This window comes from Dama dama, chromosome 30 (assembly GCF_033118175.1).
Source record: "Dama dama isolate Ldn47 chromosome 30, ASM3311817v1, whole genome shotgun sequence".
Taxonomy (NCBI): domain Eukaryota; kingdom Metazoa; phylum Chordata; class Mammalia; order Artiodactyla; family Cervidae; genus Dama; species Dama dama.
Genome location: NC_083710.1, coordinates 36,296,821 through 36,312,238, shown reverse-complemented (window position 1 = coordinate 36,312,238; position 15,418 = coordinate 36,296,821). Strand labels below are relative to the sequence as shown.

The window sequence follows — 15,418 nt, the reverse complement described above, 5'->3', positions numbered from 1 at the left end:
GGCTGTCCACAGCCAGACCTCTCTGCTGTGAGTGTTAGAAATGTTACATGTGTGCGCGCTAAGTCGCTTTAGTCGTGTCTGACTCTGCAACCCTATGGACTGTAGCCTGCCAGGCTCTTCTGTCCATTGGATTCTCTAATACTGGAGTGGGTTGCTGTGCCCTCCTCCAGGGGCTCTGCCCAACCCAGGGATCAAACCCGTGTTTTTTATGACTCCTGCATTGGCAGGCAGGTTCTTTACCACTAGCGCCGCCTGGGAAGCCCTAAAAACATTATATATATATTTATAAATGCTAAACAGTCATAGTTGGCAGAAGCAACAACTAATTAGAAAATCCACTTTTCTTTGAAAACTGATTGTTTAATGTGAATTTCCAAACTTTTTCAGCCTCTGAGTTCTTTGGTCTCCAATAGCTCAGGTATCTTGTGCTGCGGTAATGAATAACCAGGCAGACGTAAGACCAGACCTAAATCTGGGCTTCTTCGATCGTCTTGGTATTAGACTCTTGTGTGCTCGTTTACTGGTTCACTGTTTTGTTCTGGACCCAGGATGGTTCAGGAGGTCTCTGAGCTCCTTTCTGTGTGAAACCCTGGGGGTATAAGGATGAGGTGATCCTCCCGCAGCCCGGGGGGCGGTCACAGGGACCAGGCAGGGCCAGCACCGGGTCAGCGATGGAGGCTCTCAGGGCGATGTTACCATGTGGGAGCCCAGCTTGTCCCAGGGATCATTCCTTTGATTCTCGGTCTCATTTTTGTATTTCAGGGAGTTTAAGCTTAAGTAACCTGCCTTAGAGGGTGTAAGTGGGAGCCCAGTCTGAGCTGGATTCTGGCTCCAGAGCCCACCACACCATGACATCCTGCATTGCCCAGCTGGTTTGGTGGGCACAGAGGAGGGGGCGGGCTCCACCTGCAGCTAGCAGTGTAAGTGATCACTCATTGGTCAGAGGGGAACCAAGGGCGTACCAGTGGGAGGGCAGGTGTGGGAGATGCAGGTGGGGAGGAGGGGCAGGTGGGGAAACCTGTGGAGCCTGCCCAGGAATTGGCTATGTCACCCTGTGGGGTGGGGTGGTGCTCATCGCATGGGGACCCCAAGGAAAAGCCAGCTTACCAGGCAGGCTGGCCGCGTTAATGGGAGGGTGCACTGCAGCCCCCGGTGCCTCTGACGCACCTGCATCTGTGAAGGGCGAACTGGAGGACCTGGGGAAGGCCAGAGGGGCTGGGAGCCCACCCCTGCCTTCAGGTCCCTGGAAGCTCGCAGAGGCGAGAGGTGGCTGAGCTGGATTCTTTGGTTTCCAAGGGCAGACGGAGAGCACGGGTTTGAAGTGATAAAGACGCAGGCTTGAACTGAATACAGAGCTGGTGTTCACGAGAGTTTACAGCGTCTCCTGCCTGGGCAGTGTTCAGGAGAAGCCCCCAGGGGTGGGGCAGCCCAGAGGGGAGTCTGCACTGAGTGGTGGGCGGCTCTCCGGCCCTTCCCGCTCTGGCCACTGAATTTCCTGTAGCTGCCAAGACCTCGGCAGAGAGGACAGGCGCTTTATGTTATGAGCAGGCTCTGGACCTGGGAATGTTCTGAGCCCCTCACGATGCCTCCGTATTTAGGTGGTGGCGGAGCCCTTGTCTGTATTGACCTCGCCGCGTCCCCGTGCCTCCGAGGACAGGACTCAGTCTCGTGGTGTCACTTTGTTCTGCACACACGTCTAAGTCTTGTCTTATTCGTGGCAGCTGGTCCTCTCCTCCCAGGACACTGTGCGGGTCGCTCTGGCCACATAGCGCTTTCAGGCCTCGTTTCCGCCTGATTCGTGACTGTGTTTCTTCTGTGTCGTAGGAAGAAGCTCAGTGATTGAATGGACTGTGAGGTGTTGATGTGGCCCAGATCTCCGTCTGGGTTATCTGAGTCTCTGGCTGGGGACTCTTAGCCCAGAGGTGTGGGCCAGCCATGGCTCCACACAGCCGTGTCGTATCAGGAATCGATCATTTTATCTTCCTGTTATACTGGGTAGTTATTGATCATGAAATGAAGGGGGAGAAACTATTGTTTTTATGACCTTAGCATATAAATCTGTGATATGTACTTTTTAAATGAACAAATACTTAAAACTGGGAGAATTTTTCCTCATCTGCATCCTCATAAGATAATTAATGTGGTTTTGTTAATTGTTAAATGAGTGTCCCTAGTTGGGAGTGGGCTCTGAATGTCAGCTGACATTATTTTTGTGTTTTATACAGCAGTACCTCTCCTGCTGCTTGTTTTATGTGTACACACACATACAACCCCTGTTCCTCACCAGGTGAAGCTCTCAGGGCCTCAGGACTGTGTCACACACACACACACACACACACACACATATGCACACACCCTGTTCCTCACCAGGTGAAGCTCTCAGGGCCCCAGGACTGTGTCTCACACACACACACACACACACACAGCACCAGGACCATGTCTTACATGCACACATACACACACACACACGCACGCACCCTGTTCCTCACCAGGTGAAGCTCAGGGCACCAGGACTGTGTCTCTGTCACACACACACACACACACACACACACACACGGCACCAGGACCGTGTGTACCAGGACCACCAGGACTGTGTCTCTGTCTCACACACACACACACACACACACACAGAGGGCACCAGGACCGTGTGTGCCCCTCGGCTCTTCTACACAGGAGCTCCCTACATGTTGAGCTGAGCCATGGGGCCGGCTAAGTGTGTCCTTAGTGGCCCTGACCTGGGAGGTGTAAAATGACTCCAGCCGTGGGAGCTGAAGCTCAGATAACCAACCTGAGAGGCCAGGTGGAGCAACACAGAGGTTGCTGTTTTATCATATTGTTAGACATGCACTTTAGCTAAAACCATTCCTATTAGACATACTGATGAGGCGCTTCTCTGGAGACGGTAGAGTCTGCATGTTCCGGGGTGCTCACCATCTTGTAAGTAGAGCTTGCTGTGTGCAGAGTGAAGATGGTTGATGCTGTGATCTCCTGGATGGAGAGGAACTTAGAACCTGAGTCTGAGAAGGAAGGTGGCCCCGGAATGCAGTGCAGAAACCACCGTCCTGGACCACATGTGCGTGTCGTATGTACGCAGCTCCCCATTTCCGGAAAACTGGAATTCAGAAGCTTAGGCGGGATAGCAGGGACCGAAATAGTAAACAAATCCTGATACAATCAGATTAGGTTAATTATTGGCAGATTACCAGTGAGTTATTTAGACACAACCTGTCCTCAGGTTAGATGTTTTCACATCACAGAGTTCCTTCTTTTGTGTTGACTTTGGATGTTGTAGGAACTAAGAGGAAAGGGCAAAATCCCAGGGACAGGGATTTTATTATCATTGACCTTTTTAAAGTTTAGAACAAAATGCTGTTTAGAACAAAATGCGTTATTTCATAAGTAAATTCAGTCATTTCTTTCACAGAAGAGTGTAGACCAAGTTCAGCTGAACCGCTTAGGAGCTGAGTGGCCTGTAATGTATCTGAAATGACCTGAACTCATGATCAAGCCACCCTCCTCTCCCTTCTCTGCCTCCTTTTTTTAGAAAAAGACATATTTTTCTAGACAGATACTTATCCTGGCTTCGTTCATTATCCTTGATCTGCGTTATGACGCTGTAGTTTCAAAATAATAGTTTTTCCTTATTCTTCATTTTTTCTCCCCCTTCCCTTTTTTTTGTTTTTGTACTTCACAGGATAAGGGATTTTAAGTTAGTAGCAGTGTTTTAGGGATTAGGCTGTGATCTGAGGCCAGTGTGAGTACACTCTGATGCTCCCATGTTGAGGACTTTACTGGAGACCTGACCGGATGAGGACAGCCACGTCTTGGTGGGATTTTAAAGGGAGGAGTCCTTAAGCTCACTCAGTTTCTTCCTCTGTCCTTTGACTTCTTCATCCGTCTATTCAACAAATAATTGCATGTCTGCGTGCCTTTCTCTTAGTGTTCCCTTTCCCAGATCTGGTGACCACCCCTCAGCTCAGGATCGCAAGCCTGCAACATTAGGAGCTGCACTGTTCCGTCTCGTGGCCACTAGCCACGCATTGCTGTGCGCATGAGTGTGTGCATGCTAAGTCACTTCAGTTGCGTCCAACTCTTTGCGACCTCATGCACTATAGCCTGCCAGGCTTCTCTGTCCATGGAATTTTCCCAGGCAAGAATAATGGAGTGGGTTGCCATGCCCTCCTGCAGGGGATCTTCCCGACCCAGGGATCGAACTCTCGTCTCTTATGTCTCCCTCGTCTCTTATGTCTCCTGCATTGGCAGGTGGATTCTTTATAACTAGCACCACCTGGAAAGCCCCATGTACTGCTGTTTAATGTTAATTAAGAAATAAAATGGAAAACTCAGCTCCTCAGTAACACTTGTCAAGGTCAAGCAGTCACTCAAGTGCCGTCTGTGGCTTGGGCTCTACACAGACCAGTGTCCATCTGTGGAACACGTCCATCACTGTGGGGCGGGGGTGTGTATGGAGGAGCTGAGCCAGGCAGTGCTGCCTCTGCCCCAGGCCCACCCCTACCCCGAGACACCCCAGTGCCCATCTGCCCCATCACCCAGCACCTACACCACTCAAGCTCATTCCCATTAAAAACTTCTCCCCATATCATTGTAGGTCTTGGTCATCTGTGGTCTGAATTAAGGCTGCAGTGTTACCAGGTTGTGAATTCCTCCCCTGTCCCCCATGGCTGCCACTGCTCCCCTGTGCTCTCGATACCACACGCATACATTCATCACATTGAACGCTGATTCCTCATCAATAGGACTTTTATTCTGGGGCACCAAGAGGTTCTTGTGGGTGCAGTATGGGCTTTGACTTGACAGGGTCAGGACACACACACGAAGCCTGACACATCACCCCAGCAGGTATGTGTTCATTGAGCAGACAGAGGGAGGAACGGGTGGGTGAAGGAGGCCACTCGAGGTTGCACTGTGAAGGCTGGAGCCAGTTTGGATGCACGGAAACCAGAAGAAAAGAGGCATTCGTGGTGGGGACCGTCAGAGATGCACTCCTGTTGGCAGGAAGTGAAGGGCGCTGTGCTCCCAGGAGCCAAAGAGTGGCATGTTCAGCACCATGGCCAGGGCCTCACCCAGGGACATAGACCTTTGGGTTACTGTGTTGATGGTGCGGCTTTGGGTTACTGTGTTTCCCTGAGCTAGTGTGACACCTCTCCTTAGAGGCGCTGCATTTTACACTTTGCAGTCTTCCCCTGTAACTTCCAAGGAGTTAAAGATTCACGTTCCCCTGTAAAGTGAGGAAGCACATTCACAGAGCTGCGTTAATTCTTCAAGCCCTTCACAGCTCCTGACTTAGCTTAGACGTGTTCACCACTCAGTAGGAAAGAAGAGTGCACGTGTGCACGTCCCAAGGAGGTCCTGTGATGCACGTTGTGTGATGTAACTAAGAGCAGTGGTGGTGGCCAGACAGCCTGTCCGGATTCTGCCTCTCCAAAGCCATGTCATCTGGACAAGACACCTTCCGATCCCCCGTTTCCTCTTTTTTTTTAATAAGGGTGTTTACCTGTGTCAACCAAAGAAAACCACACAGCCTGAAAGTTGGGAGTTACGTTTCATTTGGTTGGGGGGGGGGGGGGTGGCTACTGAGGACTAGAGCCTGGGAGATAGCCTCGCAGTTTCTCTGAGGGACTGCCCCAAAGAGGTGAGAGGGGAGCCAGGATAAGCTGGAGTTTTGTTGGGGAAAAATGAACAAACATGTAGTTGAACATCAGAAGGTCACTAGTAATCATAAAAGATGGACGTCTCAGTTTAATGATTTTAGTGCTTTTCTGTTTGGGGGAAGATGCAGGGATCTGGGCTCATGGAACATAGTCCTTCATCCTCTCTCTTGACTGCCTCGGGCTGGTATCCTGTTTTTCTCAATTCTGAATTCCCTCAGGGCTGACTTGTCAGGGCAGCTGCTATGGCTGCTGGTTGGATGGTGGGCAGCGTTCTTTGTTTATTGAAATGGCAGGGGGCATGGTTCTGTCCTGCCTTGCGAAGGTTAAGGGAAGTGTGAGTTACATGTTAGCATTCTGCTTAGTCTTCAGTGAGACATTTACCACTAGATAACTGATAACACTATATTAGTTGCATAACCTTTCACATGAATGGGGACATCCACACTTGTGTTTCCCGAAGGAAGAGGTAACCCAGGGCTGTAAATACAAAGCGTCACCCAGGACAAGCGTACGTGGACACCAGCCTTGCCCTTATGCACAGCTAGCAGATATATATAATAACCTTATCCAAAGTGAAACATACATGCTGGTTACTTTCAGAATCATGCAGATGTGGTGATCTGGTTCAGGAGAAATTTGGCCCGGATCATCTAAAACCCAGAGATACTTCTCTGTCTTTGAAAATAGGATGATCGCTTATGCAAATGGCTTAGGGAAAAGTAATTTTTAATTTTGCATAATCAAGCGCCCGCCGTACAGCTGCTCCTGAGAAAGGGGAAGGAAGTCATGTGCTGCTGTTAATTTTAAGTGAGCAAATGAGGAGGACATGTGTGGATCAGAGTGTCATTGAACGATCTATTTTTTTTTTTTTTCACACTTTCAAAAGGATGGTGATGATCCTAACTGTGGGTGTTCGTTGTCTGCTGGCCCACGTACAGCTCACAACACAGCCCTTTCTAGACTTCGGGTTGCTTACCTTGCCTAAGGACATTGCATCCTGTCCTTTCCTGGGCCTCCTTTCCTAGCGTCACCCCTCCCCAGCCGCCCTTGATCTCCCGGGAAGCTTTTGCTCTCCTACACCCACTTCCGGGCTGCTCTGCCCTTGCCTGCACCTGCTGTGTTGTGTTGTACCTGCCAGCGTCGGCCATCCTCACAGGGTTGAGCGGGCATCCTCTCAGTCATTTTTGTGTCCGCAGTGTTGAAAAGGCGGGGCCAACTTATGCCAGGTACTTGGAAAAGTTTTGTTGGATGAATGAATGCTTGTTCACTATACCTTTCTTAACTGTATTCGCCATAGTGAACCATAACTCTGGGTAGGAAGCTATACTGTTTTTGGTACCACATAGCTTCTTCTCAGAGAAGGCAATGGCACCCAACTCCAGTACTCTTGCCTGGAAAATCCCATAGATGGAGGAGCCTGTTAGGCTGCGGTCCATGGGGTCGCTAAGAGTCAGACACGACTGAGCAACTTCACTTTCACTTTTCTCTTTCATGCATTGGAGAAGGAAATGGCAACCCACTCCAGTGTCCTTGCCTGGAGAATCCCAGGGACGGGGGAGCCTGGGGGGCTGATGTCTATGGGGTCGCATAGAGTCGGACACGACTGAAGTGACTTGGCTTAGCTTCTTCTCACTGGTGAACAGTGTTTAACTTCAGGTGACTCTGTAGACTTGCTGTTACTGTCAGTCATCCTGGAAACACTAGGGTCAGTTCGGCCCACATGGAGTCTTTGTCACTGTTTTATCCCCATATGTGCTATTGAAATATTTTTGAAGTGATCACCGAAATTTTTATGGACTTGAAATAAGAGTTCTTGTGCAGAGGGTTGGTATTCCATTAATTGAGGGTGGTCACAAGCCTACATTGTGTGTGAGCAGTTCCATTGAACAGACCTGTGATTTACTGGGCTTTTGTGTTTCTTCCCTTTGTCTGTTATTTACTCGACTCCTTGAAGTTACTTGCAGAGCTTATTCCAAGAAAAGGAGTGGGAGTCATACCAGAATGCACATTCCTTATTAGCTCCCTGCTAATTAAAAAAGAACTAGTTCTGGGACTAGAGCTTTGCTGATGAGATAATCAAAATGTGAAATTTGAATTTTAAACTTTCTTGGAGACTCGAATGCATTTTGCCTGCCAGTATTTAATTTTATTTTTTCCTTTTTAGCTTTAATTTTGATTGCTGTTACTACTGATACCTGAGCCAGTGGTGATGCTACCTAGGGTACATTTCTGCAACCCATAAGTCAACAGCTACATGGTAAGTGTGTGTGCATTTCATCATTAAAGCCATTTAATTTCTATAACATTGTAGTTCAAAATGTTAATTTGAAATAGAATAGGATAAAATATGTTAATGTTTCTAAATATTGAATATTAATATAATGTAATATGTAAATATTAACAGCCAGGTGATATATCAAGCTTTTGTTCCTAGTCAACAGTGAGAATTTGAAAGAGGAAAACTGAAATTTGATATATTAATTTCCTGTTAATTTTTATGTGAACCACAAATGTGGCTATGCAGTTTCTGACTCATTAAACTGGGTCTCGTTTTTCTCCCCTGTATATTTTCTCCATTTACTTCAGAATTGTCCTAGTCAGTGAAACAAAGCAAGAAAAAGAAATATAAGGTATATGGATAGGGAAAGAGGCGAAAGCAGATTCAGGGTTCCCCTCGCCAGGGGCCTTAGAAATGTGGGTTCGCCTGCTAGCCTCTGATATATCAGGGAGGGTAGGGGCTGGGAGTCACTGTTGAATACCAGCCCGTACTGTCTACTAAATTTTGGTTTCTGTGGTTGTGATCTGAAACTCAAGAAAGCAAGGCAACACGTTTATATCACTTGCGGGTTTAAATTACTGTTTTCTTTTAAGTTTAAAGTTAAAAGTCAGCATCATTTATTGGGAGGTCTTATTTCGACATTTTCTTCTTTCTGTTAATGTAGCTGGAAATCTGTGTATAGTACTTAAAAGTTATGCATTGGTTTCAACTTCATTAAATAGCCTTTGTTTTTTAAAGAAAAAGGCTATCTGAAACAATGTTAAGAGGTCCTCTCAAATTCTGTGATAGTATAGCAACATTATTTGTTAACTGTGTTATAACTGTCACTTGGCTTTGGAGGAGTTAACAGTTGTTCTGTGTGCTTGCTGTCATGTCTTAGGGTATACCGACATGTTTTGTGTAATAATATAAGATCCCCTGGAGAAGGGCAGGGCAACCCACTCCAGTATTCTTGCCTAGAGAATCCCATGGACAGAGGAGCCTGGCGGGCTACAATCCATGGGGTTGCGAAGAGTGGGACACAACTGAAGCGACTTGGCACACACACACAATCTTGATAAGCTGCTGAAAACATTGAAAAACATTCCTCAGGGCACCTTGGAGACCGTGGACCCTCACTTGGTGATGCTGACGGAGGATGTTAGTTGCAGAAACATACTAAGACTTTGGCACCTGCCACAGCTGGTTTGGAGTTGAAGTTCTTGCACTTACTAGTCACATCACTCTGGATAAGTTACTTTTTGAGCCCTGAGTTCTTAATCTGTTAAGTGTATCTTTATCTGCCAGCCTATAAAGTTGTAGTGGGTGTCAATGACATATAAAATGCTTACATATGTATTGATAACATGTTCCCATTTATCATGTATAACCAATTTACCATCATCAGCTTTATGATTTTGTTTCTTTGGTTGATTTTCTGTAAAATGACATGTCCAAACTTGGGTTGGAAGAGAAGTTCCAGGCACAGATCATTTCAGAAAGGAGTGAGTTTATTGAGAACAAAGAGCAGAGATCATGTGGGCACTGCGAGTGCAGCAGGCTGACCTCCTGACCGACCAGGGCAAATCACTGCTTTTTGGGGATTAATTGAATGCTTTTGAACTGTGGTGTTGGAGAAGACTCTTGAGAGTCCCTTGGACTGCAAGGAGATCCAACCAGTCCATCCTAAAGGAGATCAGTCCTGAGTGTTCATTGGAAGGACTGATGTTGAAGCTGAAACTCCAATACTTCAGCCACCTGATGCGAAGAAACAACTCATTGGAAAAGACCCTGATGCTGGGAAAGATTGAAGGTGGGAGGAGAAGGGGATGACAGAGGATGAGATGGTTGGGTGACATTGCCAACGCAATGGACATGAGTTTAAGTAGGCTCCGGGAGTTGGTGATGGACAGAGAAGCCTGGCATGCTACGGTCCATGGGATTGCAAAGAGTCGGACACGACTGAGCAACTGAACTGAGCCAGTGTGTATAGCTTCAAAACAAAGAAAATTTCTGCTGGAAGGGTGGCATTAGATGAATGGTTAGGGTGCTATAGGGAGAGTACTGGGATGGGCATTTTTGCTTAATTTGGGGTCATGAAAACTGGCTGGTAAGGATCAGGGGGGCTATTTGGCAGTAGTTACAAGGGGCCCAGTCAGTTCCAGAGATGACCTTAGTACTGGGCTCAGCTTCTGTGGCCTTGGGGCAGGACTCTGCATCACCTGGAAGCCTGAATGATCCTTTTGGAGATTATCATAATCCACCTTTTGTACAGTGTTGGAACCAATAGGATGCCGGGTGTGCTCTTTGAGACCGAGTGTTGCAAATTTTAGATACTTCACTAGTACATCACTTCCTGCTTTCATAGTGCAAACAATTGAGAGTAGTTAACTAAAATAGCCGTTCAGTTTATCTTAACTTTCTTCCATGAGCACAGCTTCTAGTTGCCAAAAATACTGCCATCAGGATGCTTTTGGTTTCTAAAAATACAGAGACTCCACAGATTCATAGCACGTGTACTGGGGAACAGTTGATAGGTTCTACAGATTTACTGCTATTTTGACCTTATTTTATGTCATTCATATGAATCACCAACATTTGACTATTTTTGACCAACAAAAGTGGTAATTTTGTATGGTTCAAGTTGATATTTCAGGCTATGCCAATAGTGTTTTCTTTACACGATTGGCAAATGATCTGCTTTTGTATCTTATAGTTCATTTCCTCCAGGACCTTAAATTTATTTTTAATGCATTTTGGACTTTCATTCATTTCTTTGGTGAATGTCATTCTCAGATGGTTGCTGTAAAGGAGTAGGGTGGAGAAAAAGTAGAGCTGCATCTTTCTTAACAAGAAGAAGAGATGCTGACTTACCTCCAGGAAGACTCTCCATTTATGGTCAAGTGAGTGAACAGAAATAAAAACTAGAGCCTTTTGAGAATTAAACCTTGAGTTCATAGGTCATATAGTAGAGTCTGAGCCCCTGAGAATTCTTTGAGATTCATATTTTTCAGAAAGCTCTGTCTCCCTCACAAGTCTTAAAGCACTCTTGATGGTTTCAGCTTCTTCATGTGTTCTTAGGAAAATAATGCAGTGGCCATTCAACTTAATCTTGTGTTTGTCAAGTGTCTACAGATCACATGTTTATTGTACTTCGGATCAGAAGTTGACTATTTTAGTTTTATTTGAAAGGGCATTCACGTAACAGACACTTAGTGTGGATCCTAATGAATACCGCAGTAATAATACTGCAGAAGGCAGCTCGTGAGCCTGGCCTGCTCATCACAGTGTGATCACAGCCCGGTCGTGGTGCTGATAAACCGTCCTCCCCTTCCTGTCCAGTTAAAGAGGAGAGGGAGGGATGGGGCTAGTTCTTTAATGTGTCAAGTAAGCCTCGATCCCTTCACAGGAGTAGTGTCTGGGGGTTTGGGGTCCACTTTTCGGCATTCCCGACCTTGCTCGTGTGTAGTCTCATCGCAGCCCTTGGAGGTGAGCAGCAGGCGTTGTTGCTCCCGTGTTGTAGGTGAGGACTGGGGTTTAGTGGAAGAACTCGGGTTCGGCTCAGTAGTCCGGCTTGTCTGGCTGCGGTGCGGGAGGGAGGCAGGGCCCGGCAGAGCAGCTGTCTCTGCTCAGCGCTCACCCTCTTTGCAGTACTGACTTGGGGCCTGGTGAGGGGGGAACTCATCCCCTGAGGAGGAGGGAACTCTGCAGAAGGAAACTTTTCCTCGGAACTGAGCTAGCGTTTTAGTCTGCTGGATTCACTGAGCCATTAACTGTGGCCTTTTGTGTTACTCTTCTGGAGTTGCGCTCGAAGAGTTGCTAAATTTATCTTTTTTCTGTGTTTTTTTTTGTTTTTATTTTGGTCTGTTGTAGTTGTTTGTCCCATGTCTGTGGCCAACAGTAATTCTTTCTACCTGACCATCATATCAGAATCTAAATAGGGAATAAATTTCCAGGCATCTCCCAATTTGCATTCTGCTCTGTATCTCTCATCCACCCCCACAGATCCAGTTTTAAGCAGTTTCATTAGGCGTAACTGACCAACAGTAAAGGATGCATGTTTGAGGTGTACCGTCTGATGAATTCTGACCCGTGCACATGGCCACGAAACCACCAGCACAGACCAGACGTGAGCTCGCACACTGTCACCACGGACGGGTCCTCTGGCCTTGGTCAGCCCTCCCTGGTCGCTCCCCGACTGCCAGGCAGCCTCCGATCTTCCCTGTGTCTCTGGAGATGGGTTTGCGTTTCCAGAACGTGACTGTGAAGGGAGACACTCTTGTGTGTGTCCGCGCATCTTCGTCTGACACCAGCCGTGTGGGTTTTCCAATGGCAGGCAGTTTGGCGACACCAGCCTCAGGGCATGCAGTTGACCTCAGTTCTGACATGTGTCTGGTGGAGGGCAGTCACCCCACAGGTGAAGGGTCCGTCCCCCACGACCCCCCGCCCTCACCCCACCAGCTTCCTTTGTCACCTGTGCTCTGGCTGACTAACTGTAAATCCAAGGTTCCCATGGCCCCATCTGAGCTTCTTGGTGCCCAGAGCCCAGGAAGCCAGTTTTCCCACCGGACTCATGGCAGCGTTGTTAGAAGGACCTTCAAGGACACGATGCGCAGTTCGATGATGAGGACAGAGGGCGAAATCTTGTGGGCCCCGAGCCCCTGGAGCTTCTGTCGCCGTGAGCTTGGTCTTGAAGTTCACCCTCCTGGCACGTAAATGCATCTGGTGCATGAACCTGGGAGCCCTTGAACCCCATCATTTTGGGAGTATGGAGGCTTCGTGACGGACACAATGCATTAGGTCATCGGCAGTGGGTAATGGGACTCAGCCTCTAGCCGCTGTCCTCTCCTCAGGGGTTCGGGGGTAGGACTGAAGCTTCCAGCCTCCTACTCACTGGGTTGGTTCCCCTGGTAACCAGTCCCCATCCTTGGGGAGGGTCCAGAGTCACTTCAGTAACATCCACAGGTGTGGTTCAATGGGGTTGGCTTGTTTGTGGCAAAAGACACTTTTATAGCTCTTGTCACTTAGGAATTCCGAGAGTTTTTGGAGCTCTGTACCATCGATGGAGATGAAGACCAAATATATATATATTTGTTACTATAAATCACAGTATAATAGTTACATAGATGGAGTCCTGCATCGTTGTACTGTTTTTTGGTCTGACTTTGGTTCAGTGTGATCATCCCAGGTTCATCCACGTTGTTTCCCGGATCAGTGATTCATTCCTCGCTGTTGCTGAGAAGTGCTGTTTGTTTATCTACTCGCCTGTTGATGAATTTGGGCTTGTTTCTATTCTGGGGTTGTTTTTGGCTTTTACAGATGAGGGCGTATGATCGTTCATGTACAGGTCTTTTTTTGGGCGTGTGCTTTTACTTCTTCTGTGTGAGTTCCCAGGCATGGAGTAGATCCTAGGATCATCCTGAGAAGTGTGTGTTTAATCTTTTGAGAACCTGCCAGACTGCCGTAGTGATTGGGTCATTTTCCATTCCCTTCAGCAGAGAACTGTGCTCTGTCCACATCCTTACCAAACATTCGGTGTGGCCGGTGGTTTTACCTTATCCATTCTAACAGGTGTGCCCACCACCTCCTAGTGGTTTCAGTTTGCATCTCCTTCATGATACAATGATGGCTCTGGGGCTTCTTCTTATAGCAGACAAGCAATGAGACAGGAGCCAGTGGTGAACGCACGGGGGCAGAGGAATGTCATCCTTGCCCTCTGCTGTCTGCCTTTTCAGTTAGAACTGGGTGGTAGCATCCACCTGAAGGGTTCACGTGTCAAGGAAAGGTGCATGACTGTTTATGTATCACTGTGTTAGTCCATAGACAGAACTCTGCTTTCCCCACCCAGAGATACTTATTATTTAGTTGTAAAGGGTTTTGAGCAAAGACTGGATGATTTTTTTAAAATAATGGGATGCTGCTTCTAAGCCTTGGAAGGCAGCTCTGCTCCCCACTGTACCTCGGATCTGCTTCTAAGCCACAGCTGTGAACGGCACTCCTCCACCACCCCTGTGTTTAGTGAGTGGCCTCCATGTGCCACGCATGGGGTCGGCGATGCAGTGCGACCCCACCCCTTCCCCCTCTTCCCCACCAGTGAAGTCTTTCCAGTTGTGTTTTAACTTCCCAGGAAATGAGAAATACCTTAAACTAGTGCTTGTCACCCTGGATTGTAACTTCATTTATATGCCTGTCTCTCTCACTGAACCTTTAATTCCTTGAGGAAAGGGATTTTTGTCTTATTTTTTGCTGTTTATTCTCTGCATTTCCACTGGCTGAAATATAATCAAAATGCAGATGTTTGGCGTGCAGGCGAATCCAATATGGATGTTTCTGGAAGCCAGCTAAGTGTATCTAACTGGAAGGAAGGAAAGCCTATGAGAGCTCGGGACCCTTGGAGAGCAGCGGCTCTGTTGATCAGAAGAGGAACCTGAGGCCTCTCTCGGTTAAGATGTCTCCCAGGGCCATGCGGTGTTAGCGGCAGGACCCCGTATTCTCTGTCTCTCATCCTGCAGAAGTGGACAGACTGTGTCCTAGTAGCAAAGTCTGGACGTTGATCCCAGTGAACCACGACTGGTGAACCATCTGTGATCCTTCCCCCGCCCCGCCCCTCACTTCATCACGACTTTCATCTGAAGCTTAACTAGGAAGAGGCCAGGCGGTATCTCTCTAGAAGGTCACAGAATGGGCTGGGCCTTGGGGAAGCCCAGGTTCCCTCTCTGACTGCGGACACGTGACCTCCTGGGGATGTCAGCCGGCAAGCGGAGTGCTGTAAAACTGGGGAGCAGCCGCAACCTTGCCCTTGACAGTGGACAGTACGGCGGAGTCAGAGCACGGGCTCTATGTGGCCAGTTTTTCTGGGATCATGTTTATTCTGAGGACAGAATTCCTGCATACCTGTCAACATGATCACAGATCCAAACATGGGCAGCCAGCACCGCGATCTCCCAGAAAAAGTGGAGCATCACCGAAAGATAATGAGATCATTTCACTGAAAATATACAGTGGGGACTTCCCTGATGGTCCAGGTGTTAAGAATCCTCCTGCCGGTGCAGGGGACGCAGGTTCGACCCCTGGTTGAGGAACTAAGACCCCACATGCCACAGAGCCACTAAGCCCAGGCGCTACAGCTGCTGAGCCTGAGAGCCCGTGCACCTAGAGCCCACGCTCTGCAACAAGAAGAGCTGCTGTGATGAGAAGCCCACACACTACAACTAGAGAGTAGCCCCCATTTGCCACAACTAGAGAAAGCCCACAAGCAGCAATGTAGACCCAGGGCAACCAAACGTAATAAATTAAGAAAGAAGACACAGGAATCTTAAATGGTGTGTGTATGTTCAACAGCAGACCTTCAAAATACATAAACAAAAACTGATGGAGCTCAAGGGAGAAATTGACAGATCCACAGTGATCACTGACAGCTCCAGCCCCCCTCTCAGTAATTCATGAAACGAGTGTATTAAAAATCAGCCAAGGATACAGAACATCTCAG

The 15,418-nt window shown here is 47.8% G+C and overlaps 1 protein-coding gene across 3 annotated transcripts in view; it reads left to right on the top strand.

Annotated features, from left to right (window-relative positions):
* The window catches only part of WASF3 (WASP family member 3), a 73,227-nt gene that overhangs the window by 27,030 nt on the left and 30,779 nt on the right, over positions 1-15,418 (top strand). For 2 of the 3 annotated variants that reach the window (XM_061133139.1, XM_061133137.1), the window contains exon 2: positions 7,837-7,929. The gene's annotated coding sequence lies outside the window, so the exon portion shown is untranslated. Of the gene's footprint in view, positions 1-7,836; positions 7,930-10,724; positions 10,833-15,418 lie in introns of those variants that run through there. The other variant, XM_061133138.1, reaches the window with a different exon arrangement.